Raw genomic sequence first — 18,373 nt, 5'->3', positions numbered from 1 at the left:
AAAAATTATATACTTTTTAACCACAAATGCTCGTCTTGCACTGCTCTGCGATGCGCCACGCATGACTCAATCACGTTGGAAAGGTCACGCGTGACGTAGCCGGAAGTACTGAGCAAGTGTTCACAAAGCGAACATGCAAAGACTAAGTCAAACGCCCTTTACACAAAAAGGTAAAACAAAGATGTCGGACAATTTTTCGCCCTACCGCAGTACTTCCACCTTTGTCACGCGTGACCTTTCCAACGTGATCACTATAAATCAAATGTACTGTACTAAATATTATTATTTTATATAAAACATATATTTTACAAAATATTTTTTCTCTAAAATTACTATAAAACCAAAGCCATTTGTCTAACTAAGTTGTGTTTAAGATTAAGTTGATATCACAAAAATTAAAGTTCCTATGAGATTTTGTTTAGGCGTCGTACCAAAAACAGTGATGTGTCACCACATTCCATTGAATTTTTTTTTTATGCATTCTCCTGTAACAAATTAATAAATTTTTGTCCAAATATCACTTCTACCACAAAATATAGAACCTTGAGACCTTTCTGATGATATGTGTTTTGTCAAGATTAGAAAAGGTTTTGAATATAAAGTAGTTAAAATATTTTTTGTAATATAAAACCTGACACCGCACACTAGGGGAGGAGTCTGCAAAAAGAATTTTGAGTACAGTTTCCATGATAACGCAACATCCAATTTCAAAACGGTTTTCACAGGATGAATTTTGAGATCTTAAGCTTTTGAATGATACCTAATTTATTATGATTACTAAAATATGTGATATGAAAGAAGACATAACATTAAAATGCTAATAAAATGGAACCTTCTTGTAAAGTGTTACCGTAAAACTGAAATAGCATTTTCTTGTAAAACGTACTACAATAATCTTTGTTTTATTTACAACTTCAAAAGATTTCTTTTTTATAGTGTAGGTCAGTTACATTTTAAAAACTGTACGTCAACAATTTCTACAGACATTGCTTGTCCAATTTGAAAATCCAGGCTTTAGTTGCATACACAATATCAGGTCTAATTCAAACAAAAAGTAATTTTAATGTTAGGCTATGTATGATAAGATCAGCATTTTGTTGCTCAAAGGAACCAAAAAGCACTGATCATCCATTTTGACTAATTAATCATCAGATGCACTATAGCTACGCAAACCCATAAATCAATTAATTCCTGTCAGGCCATCCGCTTCTTTAACGGCTGCGTTACAGCACCAAACAAACGTGAAGAAAATCATTTTCCATAATTAGCAGTAAGCTGCTTAGCAGAGTAAAACTGAAGGCTTTTAAATTCCATCTGCCACATTCAATGCGCCTTCACAACACTGGGTCAATTTTGAGATCAATTTGCATATGCATGTTCCCCATTGTTTGCATTTCAATATGATTTGATGATGCGTTACATTTGCTGGTGTTTCAGATTCACTTTGACAGTCTGTGAATGGCAGGAGCTAATAAATAATTAATCAATTCAGCCATGCTGAGAGCGTGGCATCACTCCAAAGTTTTAAAAGAGAAAGATAAAACCATTTAGGGCTCATGCAGGGTATGGAAAGAACACAAGTATATGTTCACTAAACTGTCAGAAGTTATTTATCAGCAAAACCCATTTAGGTGTCGAGGCCTGAACTGTAGATATAGCCTAAATACAGAATAGCTGTTTTGTTCTCAATGCAGAGAGATGTTGGTTAAGTCAATTAAGTTATTAGAATATTCGATTTTTTTTTTTTTTTTTTATAAAGATAAACTCATTTTTTAATTTTCAACCATAGATGCCGATGGGGAGCCTAGAATTTTGCATTGTAAAATCATGTTTTTGTCATTTTTTCTTTTCACATTTTATTGTATAGTATAAGTTGAAGTAGAAGTGCTAGTCCCTACTGGTAGATGATAATACACTGGCAGTAAAAAAAAATAAAAAATAGAAAAATAAAACATTAACCATATATTCTGAAAACATGAATAAATAATAATAAACCTCCGGAGCAGGTCTGCGGTGTTAACTCCGCATTGCGGTGCCAAACTTGTACAGTGTGAAACGATCAGGGTTGCCAGGTTTCCACAACAAAACCCGCCTAATTGCTACTCAAAACTAGCCCAGTCGCATTTTGGTGGGGTTCCCCTGGTAAAATTCGCTTTCCAGGGGTTAAATGTTATGTTATTTGCGGTCGCTTCAACCCGCAGACATGAAAAACAACCCGCGGCAACAGAGTTAAAGTAGCCCAATTTCGCGGGAAAACCGCGGACTTGGCAACACTGGGATGCAGCGACGCTTAGCAACAGACAACCAATCGCATACTCATATTTCAGTCACAGAAACGCTGCGCATTGTATACAGTATATTCAGCGTTTGAGATTTGAAAAATGTCAAATGCTGACAGAAAACGTGACAAATTGAGTGAAGAAGAGACCGTTTCATTCTTACCTTTTATAGTACAAAATGTCCATTCAGTAAACTTGATAGTACAGTCATCAATACGAGAATGCTCAATGCTAGAGCTACTATGTAAACAGGTCGCGTGCTGTGTTCATCCAATCAATGCCACTGACACCGCAAATACTAGCGTTAACCCAGGGTTTAGGAATGTACAATGTGAAACGTCAGTTTATGAATACCCAGGATTAATTGTTACCTCGGGTAAATTATGAGCAGTGTGAAACGTGAAGCAAGATAGGATTCCGTTTACCTGAGGTTTAGAATGACCCAGGGTTAACGATTTCAAGTGTGAAAAGCCCTAGTAAGTACATTTACTGTATATTACATTAATATGTTTCAGTGTCTGCAAACACACAAGAATGCATCTTAAAGTCACCATGAAATCAAAATGGACAATTCTTGTTTTTTAATGGAATATTGCAGTATTTATTATTAATTATTTATCAGTGCACATCGTTATTTATTTTATATTCATGTGCCCTCGTAATCTTTAATCAAAATAATTTCCCCCTCCTTCTTGCTCTTCTCTGATGACGTTTACTGGCGTGAGGGCGGGGCAACCTGTCACTCACATGAGATCGACCAATAGAAAAATCACAACCATCCAATCAATTCCCTATGGACAAAATCAAGCCCCGCCCTACATTTGTTCTTGTTTGAGAAGCCGTTTCACTCACATATACATCACAATAGGGAAAGAAAGACCATCGCAACATGTTTCATGCCGACTTTAATACATTTCAGTGTCTGTGAATGGCTGTGTGTGCCAGAACTTAAGAATACTTATGATTACTAACGCGATCACATTGCTATAAAACAGCAAGCTATGAGGCCTGTTATTGAATTTTACATTTCACTTTCTTATCTTTATTGAGTGAACATAATCATTGTGACACGCTGCCTCGCTCTTCCTTCAGGTCGGGCGAGGGTCGTCCTGAGCTTATGAGCGCAGGAAATGGGAATCTAAATTAATTCACATTTGCTCTAAGCCGAATCTTCAAAGCTGAAATGAGTTCCCATTCGTGGTGAATCTATCAATATGTAAATCAGCAGATGGGGACGGCCAGCAGAAAACGCAGCGCTGCGCTGATCACTCCAAAAGAGGTCCAGATAGGAAACCGACGCTCTGAGATGAAGGTGTCTTTAGTATCGTCTTCCAGGTTTCAGTACTTCATTTATGCAGTACGGTGATATGAGAAAGTACCAGACTGTTTCATATATCACACTCAATCAGGGAGAGTGAAACGCTTTATTCATGCAAGCGTAACGGCGCGCCATATGAGCGTGACACGCTGAATATTTCATGTGGAATTTTCCTTACTGTGTTCCAAACACTCCCGGAGTGTTTGCTTCACTTTGCTGGCTGTGAAGGGAATTACTAGATGCAATTCCCATTACCACAAAACAAACACATAGACAAAAGGCAATAAACAAGGCTGTACTTTGAGAATCAAAGTACAGTTCTGTCATTGCATTAAATAACAGTAGTTGTTATGCTATCTAATGGGTATTGTGTATAATCACTCTTGAATGAAAGGACATTGGCCTACCATGTTATTTACGCAGACTGGATCAATGACATCGACTCTATTATACAATTAAGAACTAAACTCAAAGCTAGATACAAGTGTTTAAAGGGATAGTTCAACCAAAAATGAAAATTCATCATTTACTCACCCACAAGTTGTTCCAAACCTGTATGAATTTCTTTCTTCTGCTGAACACAAAAGAAGTTATTTTGAAGAATGTCAGTAACCAAACAGTTGATGGACCCCATTGACTTCCATAGTATTTATTTTTATATATATATATATATATATATATATACACATACACTACAGAAGTTAATGGGGTCTATCAACTATACTCAAATTCTTCAAAATCTCTTCTTTTGTGTTCATACATTCATTCGTTTGAAACAACTTGAGGGTGAGTAAATTATAAACTATCCCTTTAACACCCATTCAAATGTCACAAAACAAAAACGCAGTAGGTGATGTTATTAATAATCCATATTTTCATAATCTTTTTTCAATGTCAGCTACATTGGCAGTGCATGTTTTAGCAATATCACCCATGTAAAGATGTGCTGTACTGAATAATAGCATGGTGATTAGCCATAGGCACGATTTTAAGTGTGATATTGCTTTATCGCAGTTCTACATATTAAAAAAGTTACTTAAATTAAAATAAAGACCATTTTATGAATGGTATTCTAGTGGGAAATTGCCTGAAGCACCGCTAATGTAATAATGAATTTAGATATGATAATTGTATGCAAATGATACTCTTATGGTTGCTACACTCAAAAGTACAGTTTTTTTATAGCATAGTATAAATAGCTGAACTGGACTGAAAGTGTCCAGGTTTTGCTGGTGGATGCCGGCAGTGAAGAGCATTCAAAATTATCCATCTGTTCGGAATAATAACAATAAAACATGTAGCAAGCAGCATTTAAAGGATTAGTTCACTTTCAAATGAAAATTACCCCAAGCTTTACTCACCCTCAAGCCATCCTAGGTGTATATGACTTTCTTCTTTCTGATGAACATAATCTGAGAAATATTAATAAATATCCTGACGCATCCAAGCTTTATAATGGCAGTGAACGGGACCAATGAATATGAGCTGAAGAAAATGCATCCATCCACATCCATTCATCATAAACGTGTGCTCCGGGGGGTTAATAAAGTCCTTCTGAAGCGAAGTAATGCGTTTGTTTACAAAATATCCATATTTAAACAAGTTATGAAGTCAAATATTTAGCTTCCGCCAGACTGCCTTCAGTATTCAAGTTACGAAGAGTAGGCTATGTCGCATGTGAGGCGGATCATTTATAGCCTTTTCTCACAGCAGCTGCAATAATTAAACATCATTTTGATGGTGGATTGTATGGTATGACAAATTAACGTTAGAGATTAGGATGTACAGAAATTGAAATCTACAGGTAACGCTAATACACACTAAATACACAAAGTCACGCAATGCTGATGTTAACATTAACTATTTGAGAACAAAGTATAACAATAATAATAATTTGCAAGGTTTGACATGATACGAGCTAAGCAATTGTTAGATTTAATCACCAATGGCAGTGCAATTTACTTTAATACTTTTTTTTCCTCACAAAAGTGACAGACATGTTCAGATGACATTCTCCGGTGAAAATTGTTATTTTGGTCATACTTCCAAGACTACAATCTGTGATTCCGAAGTACAGTATCCACACCGATGTGGTAATTGACAGCAAACATAGATTCATCCGCGCTGAGGAGCCGTGCCAAGGCACGTAAAGATAATAATTCCACAAATAACTGCAATTGCAGGTTTCAAATGGAGATGGCGACAAAGAGGCAAAATTACGGACTACAGCTTTAAGTTCAGCTTACGACAATCAAATTTTGAGTTCACACAACATTTTTCTATTATGTACAATGAACTTTAATTTTTTGAGTGAAACAAACTCTTTTAACTGTTCGGTTTTACAGTGTTCTTTTTTGAGGAATCTCAAAACTAAACATCTAGCAAGCTGCATATATAAATTGCAAATATTTCATTATAATATGCAATATTATATATATAGCTTCTAATATATATATATATATATATATATATATATATATGTGTGTGTGTGTGTTGCCAGTCGCAGATTGTTTTTTGGGTGATCTCTTAAAACCAAGAAATGTATTATTTACTATTTTCCCTGTCTGCTGCCTTTGATTAAACCTAATTGATTGCCTTTTAGTTTAATAAACAAAATTAATATGGTTGAAATGACATTTGAGCTGTTTCATCACTGTCTGTACAAGACACACAGAGCATCCAATAACCAATGAACATTAATGAGTGAAAGATTGGCAAATGTAACACAATAGCATTCAGACTAAGTCCAAATAGTCTGTCCTTGAGTTCAGGCTGCAAAACTAACTGTGAATAAAACTATTCTGTGCATTACATTCAGCACTAATGAATGTGAACCGCTCCACTTTAATTTAGTACTGCTAGAAAATAGGGCAGTACATTTTCCCCAGGGATTAAAGGTCAAAGGTCATTACTTTAGGGTCTATTAAGGGTCAAAGGTAATTATAATTACAGTCGCCAATCTGTATTCAACCACAGAATAATTATGATGTTCAGTCATCGCAGCAATTGCTTAATGAATACTTTGAATCGTTCACACACGGCTAGAGATGTAATTTATATTTTCAAAAGTCTCCGCTCTGAGACTGAATTTGCCATCTGAAGGGTGTGATGTGTTTGTTTGTTTCTTTATTTATTATTATTCCCCCCCCCCCCCCTGATTTATTATTGAAAGTGTGGACAGAAATGTAAATGTCACAATATAAATTGTAAAGGGTGAAAAACAAACCGTCCAGCCAAAAATAACGAGACGTCTTGGGACTAAACCCTTTCTTCCTTTTTTATTCTTTACCTGAAAAGACAGATCACGTCTATCTATTACTTGTGAGGTTATTATCCGTATGCTTTTATGGTATTGGCTCGACAGAAGCCACAGTGTTACTTTGCCCAATAATATTTCCCACAATGCATCGCTCAAATGTATTATTGAGGCTGCATCTGCCATGTGCTACTTTTATCCCTAGTGACCCTTCAGAGTTTGAGAGGCACTTAAATTCATAAAATCTTCAAGTGCTGACTGAAACCAACAGACTTATGAGAAAAACAACTTTTCTTGTTTACTCGAACTTATTCCGATATTGGTTGTTTATGAGGGGAATTTCTTTGTTTCTATAAAGGTAGGATCATCTATAATCTCTCTCATCTCATATTTATATTGGATTTGATCTGAATATGATCCAGAAGCTTCACATTCCTGTTGATGCCACTGAGGGCTTTGAGTGTGGTGTCATTTCTGTTGAATCTATTGAAAAGAAAACTCCTTATTGATCAAAACACAACCACATTGAGAGCATTATTGACAGTGAATAAATTAAATACAGATTAAATGATAACTATAGGCATGTGAAACAGAAACCTATAGGAACACTTTCAGAAAGAAGAAACTAAATGAATGAATGTGGAGGAGAATCGACTTTCCGAGGTTTAGGGCATTGATTAAATGAAATCCCGGTCTGATTATGGCAGAATGGGATTACATGGATGAAAAAACAGGAAAAGGAAATGCTGGTTGCTGCTCGCACTGCAAATGTCTGGAATCATCGCCACATCCAGCTTTATTTCTCACAAGCTCATAGGAAAAGCCACGGTGATTAACTTTTCACAGCTGTACTGATGGACTATTCAAGCACTAAACGACAAGAGGATGAAAACAAGTGGATAACAGAAACGAAATCTGAGAACCAGTGATGATTTTTCGTATTACTTACTTTCTCTTAACTTTTCTTGCTTTTCCTAATCGTGCATCCAGTACAGTAACATTCAAAAATTTGGGGTCAGTAAGATTTTTTTGTTTTGAAATAAATTAAAGGGGTCATGAACTGCATTATTTTCTTATTTTATAATGTTTCCTGGGGTTCACTTATAATGTTAGTATGATTTTTAATTCAAAAATTGTCATAATTTAGAAGTAAAAGGCATTTTTTCCTACCCGGATTTTAGCCCTCTGATTTGAATGCTGTTTTAATAGGTTAGTTCACCCAAAAATAAAAATTATGTCATTAATTACTCACCCTCATGTCTTTCCACACCCGTAAGACCTTCGTTCATCTTCAGAACACAAATTAAGATATTTTTGATAAAATCCGATGGCTCAGTGAGGCCTCCATTGACAGCAAGATAATTAACACTTTCAGATGCCCAGAAAGCTACTAAAGACATATTTAAAACAGTTCATGTGACTACAGTGGTTCAACCTTGTTATGAAGCGACGATAATACTTTTTGTGCGCCAAAAAAGCAAAATAACGACTTTATTCAACAATATCTAGTGATGGACAATTTCAAAACACTGCTTCATGAAGCTTTGAAGCTTTACGAATCTTTTGTTTCGAATCAGTGGTTCGGAGCGTGTATCAAACTGCCAAAGTCACGCCCCCCAGTGGTGAATCAATGAAATTTCAAAACACTTATGACGTAACAAAGCCTTGTTTACTGAAATCACGTGACTTTGGCAGTTTGATACACGCTCCAAACTACTGATTCAAAACAAAAGATTCGTAAAGCTTCAAAGCTTCATTAAGCAGTGTTTTGAAATCGCCCATCACTAGATATTGCCCATCACACAGCTATGCAACTGACACTTTGATGCTTCAAAAAGTTCATAAAGAGATCGTAAAACTAATCCATATAGAGCGGTTTAGTTATGTTGTTATGGACTTTTTGAAGCATCAAATCAATGGAGGGACAGAAAGCTCTCAGATTTCATCAAAAATAACTTAATTTGTTTTCTAAAGGATGAACGAAGGTCTTACGGGTGTGGAATGACTTGAGTGTTAGTAATTAATGACAGAATTTTCATTTTTGGCTGAACTAACCCTTTAAAGGTCCTCACAAAACATTCTAGGGAGAAAAAAAAAACCTGTTTAAATGAAAACACATGATTCATGTTGTCTCTAAATAGATGAAACAAACTTTACCATTTTAAATGACTTTGTGGGGAAAAACTAAGAATTTTGTTCCATTAGTTCATTTTAAGTAACTTGAGCAGGTAGCATAAATCGAGTAAACGATGGTAGAAAACAACATATTCGTGGGACAGCAGGGCACTGTGTACACAAATGGATCCGACAAGACGTGCAGACAGCAGTGGTAAACATCAGCCGTGGCCTGGATTTACTGTACTAATGTCAGATGGAGCAAAAATACCCTGATGCGCTCCGGAGCGGCAGCCCTGATTCGCATGGATTCTGTGGATTTATGTCATCTCCGCCTTTTGTCCATGACAACTCCCATTATTTTAGGATCACTAACCGAGACGTAGTCAAATCCCAGTGATTCAAAACAAATTGCCCTGGATCAGCCACATTATTTTAGAATGGCTCATCCCTGCAGTACGATTCCTGCAGGATGAATCGGATTACATCCGCACTCCTTTCTGCTCTCCATTTGCTACTTATTGTAATTTGTTGTGGTAAAATGTCTCAAACTATGATCATCAAATTCGAATTAAGGAAATCGAATTCACCATCATCAATCACACGAGTCTTAGACATGTCATGATAGAGCTCGACAGTAACCACGCACTTTTTCAACAGCTTGGTTTTCAGAAGTAGGCTTAATTTCTCATTCATTTTCTATATGAACATTTCAGAAAATTCCGTGTAAACAATCCTAACCCTTGAACCAATTCAGAGATGAAATTGTACAACATGTGATTTGAATATTCAAAACACTGTTTGAAAGATAATGTAGCCCTACTTCTTATTAAAGTGTTCACCAAAAAAAAGGAAAATTCTGTCATCATTTACTCACACTCAAGTTGTTCCAAACCTGTATAAATTTCTTTGTTCTGCTGAACACAAAGGAAGATATTTGGAAGAATGTTTGTTACCAAGCAGATCTCATATTTTTTTCCCACTATGGTAGTCAATGGGGGGCGAGATCTGAATGGGGTGATCCACACTTTTTTTTTTTTTTTTTTTAATGGTCCACCAACTGAAAATCACTGGGAGTCACTGAACTATATGAAACTAAGCAATGGATTTTAGCACAGGCTCCATTTCACCCATTCATGCAGCTTTAATTACTGAACATTATCAGTTCTAATACTGCTCCTGTACAGCATAAAAATGCATGGGACGTTACCAGCACGGGCAGAAATATGAGAATCATTCTGCTCACGTTACCTTTCAGCTATTACCAGTTATTTCCTCCTGAATAAACACTGTGTCAAAGGAGGAGCCACAAGGTGCATTTTCCTACAAATTAGTCAGGAAGGGATCTGTCCCCCTCCACGCCAGTGACAGTGTAATCAATATTCCTCACTTATTTTAATGTCTAAACCACAGCTACAGACACAAAAAGTCAGTTTGGTATTCAGCGTTTGGTCTTTTGTAACCATTCAGAGTTGCAGCTCTGTAAGATTTGGATGTGTCGAGCGAATGCAAGAAGTGCAGGCAGTGGCAGATTGTGCAGATAAGGATTAGAAGAGTCATGGGCTGAGTCTAAAATCGCATACTCTTCTTATTTTAAATAAGCAATTACATAATGACAGCTAAAAAAAGTATGTTCTATATATTATGAATGTAACTTGGACATACTACATTCGCAATGTTGTCATTATCATGTGACCTACCAGCGTCAGTTGTGTTACAAATCCTCTCCAGCGGCCTTGTGGGATAGTAAAGTGTCCATCGTATGCACACTTAAGTATCTCGCAGGAAGCAGTAGGTCATCCGGGTACTTTTAGCCTACAGTACAGTGAATTCGGTAATACTTCTTTTGTCACATACTGTTTTTTGCCTACTATATAGTAGGGAAGTATGTAATACATACGGATGCAGCCATAAATTCATCCTAGACAGGGCTGTTTTTAGGCGGTTGCCTAAAGCCAAAGTCCCTTTAAGAAGTCATTTGCAGCTCCTATCTCTTTGAATGGGAAATAATCAAATTCTCCAATGCTGTTTGCCAAGCTTTCGATTAAATTTCATGTTTGAAATCACCAATGAAATCTGACAACTGTCTCATCCCTTTGTTTCTAAAAGCGCGAATCATGACAAAAACGGTATTTTTCAGGCTGGATCAGGCTAATGCGCATGCGCAGTCCTAAATGCGCGTCCCTTCTGTCTCATTTCGGAGGCGCGCGTCTTACTGTTTCTATAGGAACCGGAGGTTCTAACGGCCGCTGCAGTGACGCGATGACTTTGCGATTGGCTCTTATTTAGAAGGCGGGACTTATTCCGCCATATTGCGCGTTCAATTCAATTAAATTCACATTTATTTGTATAGCGCTTTTCACGATACATATCGTTTCAAAGCAGCTTTACAAAGAATGCACTTTGAGAGAGTTGCACTTTCTCCCATTCAAAACAATACGAGTGCCGCGTCTTGTGTTATTCGATAGTCTTTGCTAGAGCTCCATCAGTTGAAAGGGTGCCAATGAGGATAACAGGACACCTAGGGCTCCAAAATGGCCAGAATCAGCCCTGATCCCAGGAATCCAGGTCCTAGGTGTGTGTGTGTTGATGCTCTGACTGTTGACTGACTGTGGTAAACCTAGAGAGGGAACAGTGAAAGAGATCTGAGTGTCTTTTTAGAGAACTAAGAACAAACTTTGCATTTTTCAAAAGCACGATTCATCCCAATGCATTACTCAAGCTGTTTGTGGGGGGGAAATGTTGTGTAATGTATTATTAGTGATGTGGAAATAAAATGGAGTATTTAGAAGCCCTCTAATGTTGTTTATAGCTACAGTCTAATGCAGAATTTAGCACATGGGCTTGTGTAGTGGTTACAAACGCCCCCTAAAAACCCCTAACCCAAGTCACCCCACACCATTTGCACTACTTCAAACAGTGCTTTTACCTTTCTAAGCACACCGTAATCAATGCAGATGATAAAATTCAGAATATCACATAGACTAGAATATCATAGAAACTACTCAAAAAACTCTAGCAAACTGCCTAGCAGCACAATAACAGCCACTCAGAACAGAACACCCCATAAGGGCTTTTCACACTTGAAATAATTAACCCTGGGTCATTCTAAACCCCAGGTAAACTAAATCCTGGGTTATCTTGCTTCACGTTTCACAGTGTCATTGTTTGGATAAACGAGGCACATGACCTGTTTACATATCCTCGTATTGCCGACTGTAATCGAATTTATACTGAATGGACATTTCGGGCTATAAAAGGTAAGAATGAAATGGTCTCTTCACTCAAATTGTCGCATTTTCTGTCAGCAGTTGACATTTTTCCTCTCAAACGCTTCTGAATTGACTGTTTATATACCATGCACAGTGTTACTGTGACTTTCCAAAGCAGGCAAATATGTGTACGCGATTGGTTGTCTGTTGCTAAGCGTCTAGCTGTAACATTCTAACCCCGCATTCTACTGAAGCCGTCAGCCCGTGTTAGTACAGCTTGTTTTTAAAATAATCATGTTTAACAGTGAAATTCCAGGTGAAAAACTACATTACCCATTATGCTGTACAGAAAATTACACCAATCAGAGTCGAAAAAAGCAACACACTCCAAAATAGCCCTTTAGCTCCGCCCACTCCAATGAAGCACTGCTAATGACGTCATCGCATCGATCTCCCTACGCTCTCAAAATACTAAAATGTTTGTATATATTTTGTAATAACCTTAAAATATATTGTTTTTATACATATAATCAACATTTGTAAATGAGTAGTTTTATATTTCTCCATCGTTTTTAATTCGAATTTGTGCTGTTTGCAATGCTTCATGGGATTGCAGTTCTTTCCCTCACTAAAAGTCTTTGTCTTTTTGTCTGATTTTCAAAAACGTTTTTGCTTTAAATCAAACTTTGTAGTGCTGTGGTTGACCTCACAGCTGTTTGGCTTGGTTTGTGGCTTATAACTCTTCAACAAAGACTATTTTAAAATGGAATGAAAAAAATACTTCCGGAACCAGCGCTGCTGAAAAAGGGGGCAGGAACTGTTGCACTCTATTAGGAACCACTCAAAACACTCCAGCAACTACCTACCAACACATTAACAACACTGAGAAAACCTTTGCAATTGCCTAGCAACACAATAACAACATAGAACACCCTAGCAACCACCTAGCAACACACTAACAACCACTCAGAGTACCCTAGCAACCGCCTAACACACAAGTTTCACAAGGCAATGGTGACCCCCTTTTTCTTTTCAGAAAATGTTAAAAAAAAAAAAAAAAAGTTTTATATAAGAGTTTGTCCTCATAAATATTCCAACTCACACATTTTGGAAATTCCTGTGGCTTTGATCAACAATTTAATATCATAAAAGTCATAAAATGATTATTAAATTACAGCACACTCCAGGCACCCTACAACCCAAATTTCATTGGCTCGGTCTCACCTACTTTCCCTCTCTGCCATTATTCATGTAGGTAGGTGTTAATTTAGGTCTTATGTAAAGTGTTGCAGTGAGACTCAGGAGGTTCTGTGTTATTCAAAGCATTAACCCAAAGCTTTAGCGGTATTATGCATAATAAGAATTAGCATTTCATACGACTTCTTCATTGAGCATTACAATAATCACTGGTACAAGCCATATTCTGAAATATTAACACAATTACATTGCATTATTTAGAACCAAGACTTGTACTATGCAACATTAGCAATGATGACGGTTTCCTTCAGTCACAAAATGGCCATTTAAAAGTTCAAAGTTCTCAACGAACAATTTCGCCACCTAATTTCAAATCAGCACGCTTTCAAATTGATTATTTTAACATCAAGAGAAACTCTCCGTCATATAAAACCACGGTACTTAATGAACAGATTCTTATTTGCCCGCTGGGTGTCTTCTGACATACTCTGAAAGAGTGCTCATTATTGACTCATTAATGAACATCTTAATTAAGTACATCATTCACGGCACTGCCATTCAAATGTGTGCTTGTCTGTTATAAGAACGCCTAAATCTTCGTTTAACTTCTATTTAAATGAAGGCATTGCATGATGAACATTTATACATCTCAATGAAGTGGTAATTGGCTGTTTGTGTCTCAGAAAATGTACCCGCTCCAACTAATCACAGACACACATAAGAATCGCTCTGCGTAGCAAATTTGTGTTCTATTGTCTTTCTCTGCATACTGTTAAACAGAGATGTTGACATTTTTTTATGTATTTTTTGGATTTATTTCTGTCGCATCAACTAATTTCAACCACTCCTGGCCATTTTCACAGTTTTAGAGAACTATCTCTATAGATGTATCATAAAAACAGGGAACAAATCAATAAAACAGACAATTTGCATAATTAAATAATGCTCTCTATGTCATTTTCATATAGAATAATTATGATCATTAGTATGAGTCTTGATTACACTTATTTCTTACTGTCTCATACTGAAGAATTAACTATTTCATCAGCTAAATCAGAACAAAAATGTCTAAATTAAAAATTACACACCTGTAAATCACCAACATAATGAGATTTGTACATTTTCTTAGGAAAAAAGTGAGTTTTGCCGATGCAAAAGTCGTGCACCATGATTTTAAGGTGTTGTGTGATTGCAGGGAGTAGAGCTGCATGATCAATCACTAAAAGATCACGATCTTTATTACAACACCCACACGATCTTCACAACAGTATTATTTCTGTGTTATAAATATTCCAATTATCACAGAAGAGCTAAGATAAAAGTTTATAGTTCCGATATAAACACTGATGTCTAAAGAACCGATCAAAATAGAGTAAATCACCTTTTGAAAGTAACTTGGCACTTCAAATAATGATTGTATCAATTACATAATTACACCACTAGGTGGCGACAAGTGACCGTTGAAAAATGTATTTGTCATCGAATCGATCATTCAAGAGATTCGTTCAGAACCACTGATTCATCCAAGAATGAAACAAGCGAAGTCTTTATGAGTCATTGAATGATTCATTCAAACCGATTTTTAAAAAATAATTCATTCAAATTAATTAAACATTAAATAGACTGCAACAATTAACATTTTGTTAGAATCTCTAGGAAATTACCTGTTATTTTGTTTATTTGTTCAGAATCGTGGGAGAATTGTGATTCTCAATTTATCCAAAATCGTGCAGCTCTACCAGGGAGTTTTCTATACGGTTGCTAGGGTGTTCTGGGTGGTTCCTAGGTTGTTGCTAAGGTGTTCTGGGTGGTTGCTAGGTTGTTGCTAAGGTGTTCTGGATCAGTAACAACACACCTATCCTCAACAAACTGCACAATTTGAGGTATCATTCATGTCTGTAGGAAAAATGACTCTATCCATCCATCCATATGTCTCTCTCTCTCTATCTATTTAAAACAACCTAGCAACTTACTGGCAACACACTAACAACCTCTCAGAATTCTCTAGCAACCACCTAGCAACACACTAACAACCAATGAGAATTCCCTAGCAACCAACACAAAAAAAAAAAAAACCTCAAAACTATACGGTTGCTAGGGTGTTCTGGGTGGTTGCTAGGTTGTTGCTAAGGTGTTCTGGGTCAGTAACGACACACCTCTCCTACACAAACTGCACAATTTGAGGTATCATTCATGTCTGTAGCAAAAATAGTGCTATCAATCAATCTATCTATTTTAAACCTAGCAACCTACTGGCAACACGCTAACAACCACTCAGAATACCCTAGCAACCACCTAGCAACACACTAACAACCAATAAGAATACCCTAGCAACATACTAACAACCACTCAAAACTATACGGTTGCTAGGGTGTTCTGGGTGGTTTTTAAGGCAGTCAAGAGCGTAAGCCTTTTAAAGTATACTCCATTGGCCGTAAGAATGGAAAGATGTGTTCGGCATGTGCACACTATCTAGTGGACTTTGTTTTCAAGCGCTCAAGTCACTCGCACATGTGCTGTTGTACACACACAGACAAAAATTGGGCTGAAGTAGGCTATACTTTGAGTAAAGTTTAATAGGCTTAGGGCTTTGATTCAAACTTCTCCAGGCAGAACAGGTGTTTTTAGTTGATGTTATGACTGTTAAGGAATTCAAGTGATCACTAATTAAACAGAGATGGGAGAAAAGAAGGCATGCAATATGCTCATACTCATACACATGCCTGCCAGCTCACCTTTGCCATCTTCTGGTTAATAAAAAAAGAGTTTGAGATTGAGACTGTAATATCCAAAACGATTTTCAATTATCTGATCTGACATTTTGCCATATAAACAGACTATTTATTCAGTTTTAGGTTAAACAAGTTCTGAAATGACCCGGTGGGATATTTCTAAAGGAGAGGGTTTTATCAGCAAGTCTATTTCACAGCTGACCCGTCTTCCCTGAAAATCAAAAAGCTCTCTATAGTCAATAAATTGGTGGCTTGAGTTTTTGAGCGCCGGAATAAAATGTTCAAAACGGCAATTTTCCAAGAGCTGTAGGTACAAGTCTCACTTAGCGGTTCAACCCTCCCCTCCAAAGTCATTCTCAAACCATTTTACTTCCGTAACGCGATCGCACTTCTGAGTGAAACAACAGGATATTCAATGAGAGGGAAAAAGTAGGTTATTATTCGATAGACAGTCTGAGAGGCCGCTCACATAGAACGCGTCGCTGCTTAAGCATGCGCTGGATGGATGTGTTATGTTGACTGTGCTCGTGTCTCGCGCATGACACAGCGTTCTTAAAGGTGCAGTAACATTTACTGTTGTTCGCAGAATTTTCATGGTCAAGATTAAGCCATTTCAAATCGGAAATTTCACTTGAGGGCAAATTATTGGTCACACAAATGTGGGGTTTTGACCAACGGAAATCTGCTTGGTTTGAATGGGATTTCTGTGAGCAGTGCTTCATACATTGTTAAACTAAAAGAGAAAGTATACTTCACTTGACTCGTACGCGTACACAGGCTTTCAACACAAATCGCGACTATTGCAATACCTATATGGGTTACAACCATAGACTGTAAAAAAAATATGGACGTAGTGTCCATGACGTCACCCATATATTTCTGAAGAGCATTTTTGAAGCCAAAAAGCATCTTGGCAGCGCCCCTAGGGCACGGCTGCCACCTTGTGGATAAAGTAAATACTGCAAAAAAAATTAAATGCACACGGTTACAAAAATTTGGCGGTTATGCTGCGTTCCAGACTATAGGCCGGACGTGGGAATATCCCAAATTAAATGTCCTACTTCAGACCTCGGTGCGTTCCAGTCACAGTACTGGAACGCACCGAGGTCACATGTTGACCACATGATGTCGCCATGACCCCATTAGAGTATATTGTCTTTTTGTGTCAATTAAAAAAAACAATTGAAAACCGCTGACGAAAGGCAAAACACGAACGTAAGATTACATTAACTTAATGTCTAATGTTAAAAGTTTGTTTTTACGCTCATATTCATTGGAAGCAGGACGCGCGGACATCTTGGAAATGACGTCAAATGACGTGTCTCACTGAGGTCGGGGTTGGTCGATGTATCCCAAGTTCACACGACGAATATCCGACTTTGAGTGGCGTTTCAGTCATTATTTCCTAGAAGGAGGTGGGGAAAATCCAAAATCCGATCTGTCTGGAATGCAGCATTAGTAGGTGCGTACTATTCTGATGACAAAATTAGCGTCACGCAAATACTTCGGCCTTAATAGACCTTTTTGCCTACAAAATTTGGCTAATGTGACCGCACCTTAGCAATGCAGTGCTCGAGATGTCCAACTCCAGACCTTGTGGGGTTTTTTTTCATTCAGCATGTTTAAATGAATTCTGTGTGAATGGCCCCTGCTGACTGTACATTATTTAGCCTATTACACGACTACTCACCAAATAAATTAATACGTGGACATGAAATATTGATTTGAATTTAAATATTCTTATATGTTTTTACCTGTAAGCTAAGAGTCTGCTAAGAAAAAAATAGTCAGTTACAAATGTACAAAACAATGGGCAATAACACTAACACTGCAACAATATACAGTAATATTAATACTGAAGTTCTCTGAAGTAATTTTCACTATAATTCATAACTAAGAAGACACAAGATGGCGCCAGTTACATTTGCATGAAACGAGAAAGAGCATGTACACAGTATCAGGACAGTTTAAAAATGCAGGAAGCGATTTCTGAGAAACGCTCGTTTCTCAACCGAGCACCAAAACACTTCTAGCCAATCAGCAGTAGGGGCATATACTCTTATTAGGGGGGGGAGGTGCCTGTGTTGCATAGTGTGTTTGTGAATTTGGGGGCGGGGCTATCAAGATAGCGGTGTGATCCTTTATGGGTATTGGCGTGTTTGTTTTGATTTCAAATATCAACAGCGTTTCTCAGAAATTGCTTACTGCACCTTTAATATTAGACCACTGAATGGCGTCAAAATCAAAATGGATCAAAATCAAGT

Source organism: Ctenopharyngodon idella, chromosome 23 (genome assembly GCF_019924925.1).
Source record: "Ctenopharyngodon idella isolate HZGC_01 chromosome 23, HZGC01, whole genome shotgun sequence".
NCBI lineage: Eukaryota > Metazoa > Chordata > Actinopteri > Cypriniformes > Xenocyprididae > Ctenopharyngodon > Ctenopharyngodon idella.
Note: the sequence above shows the minus strand (reverse complement) of the source record.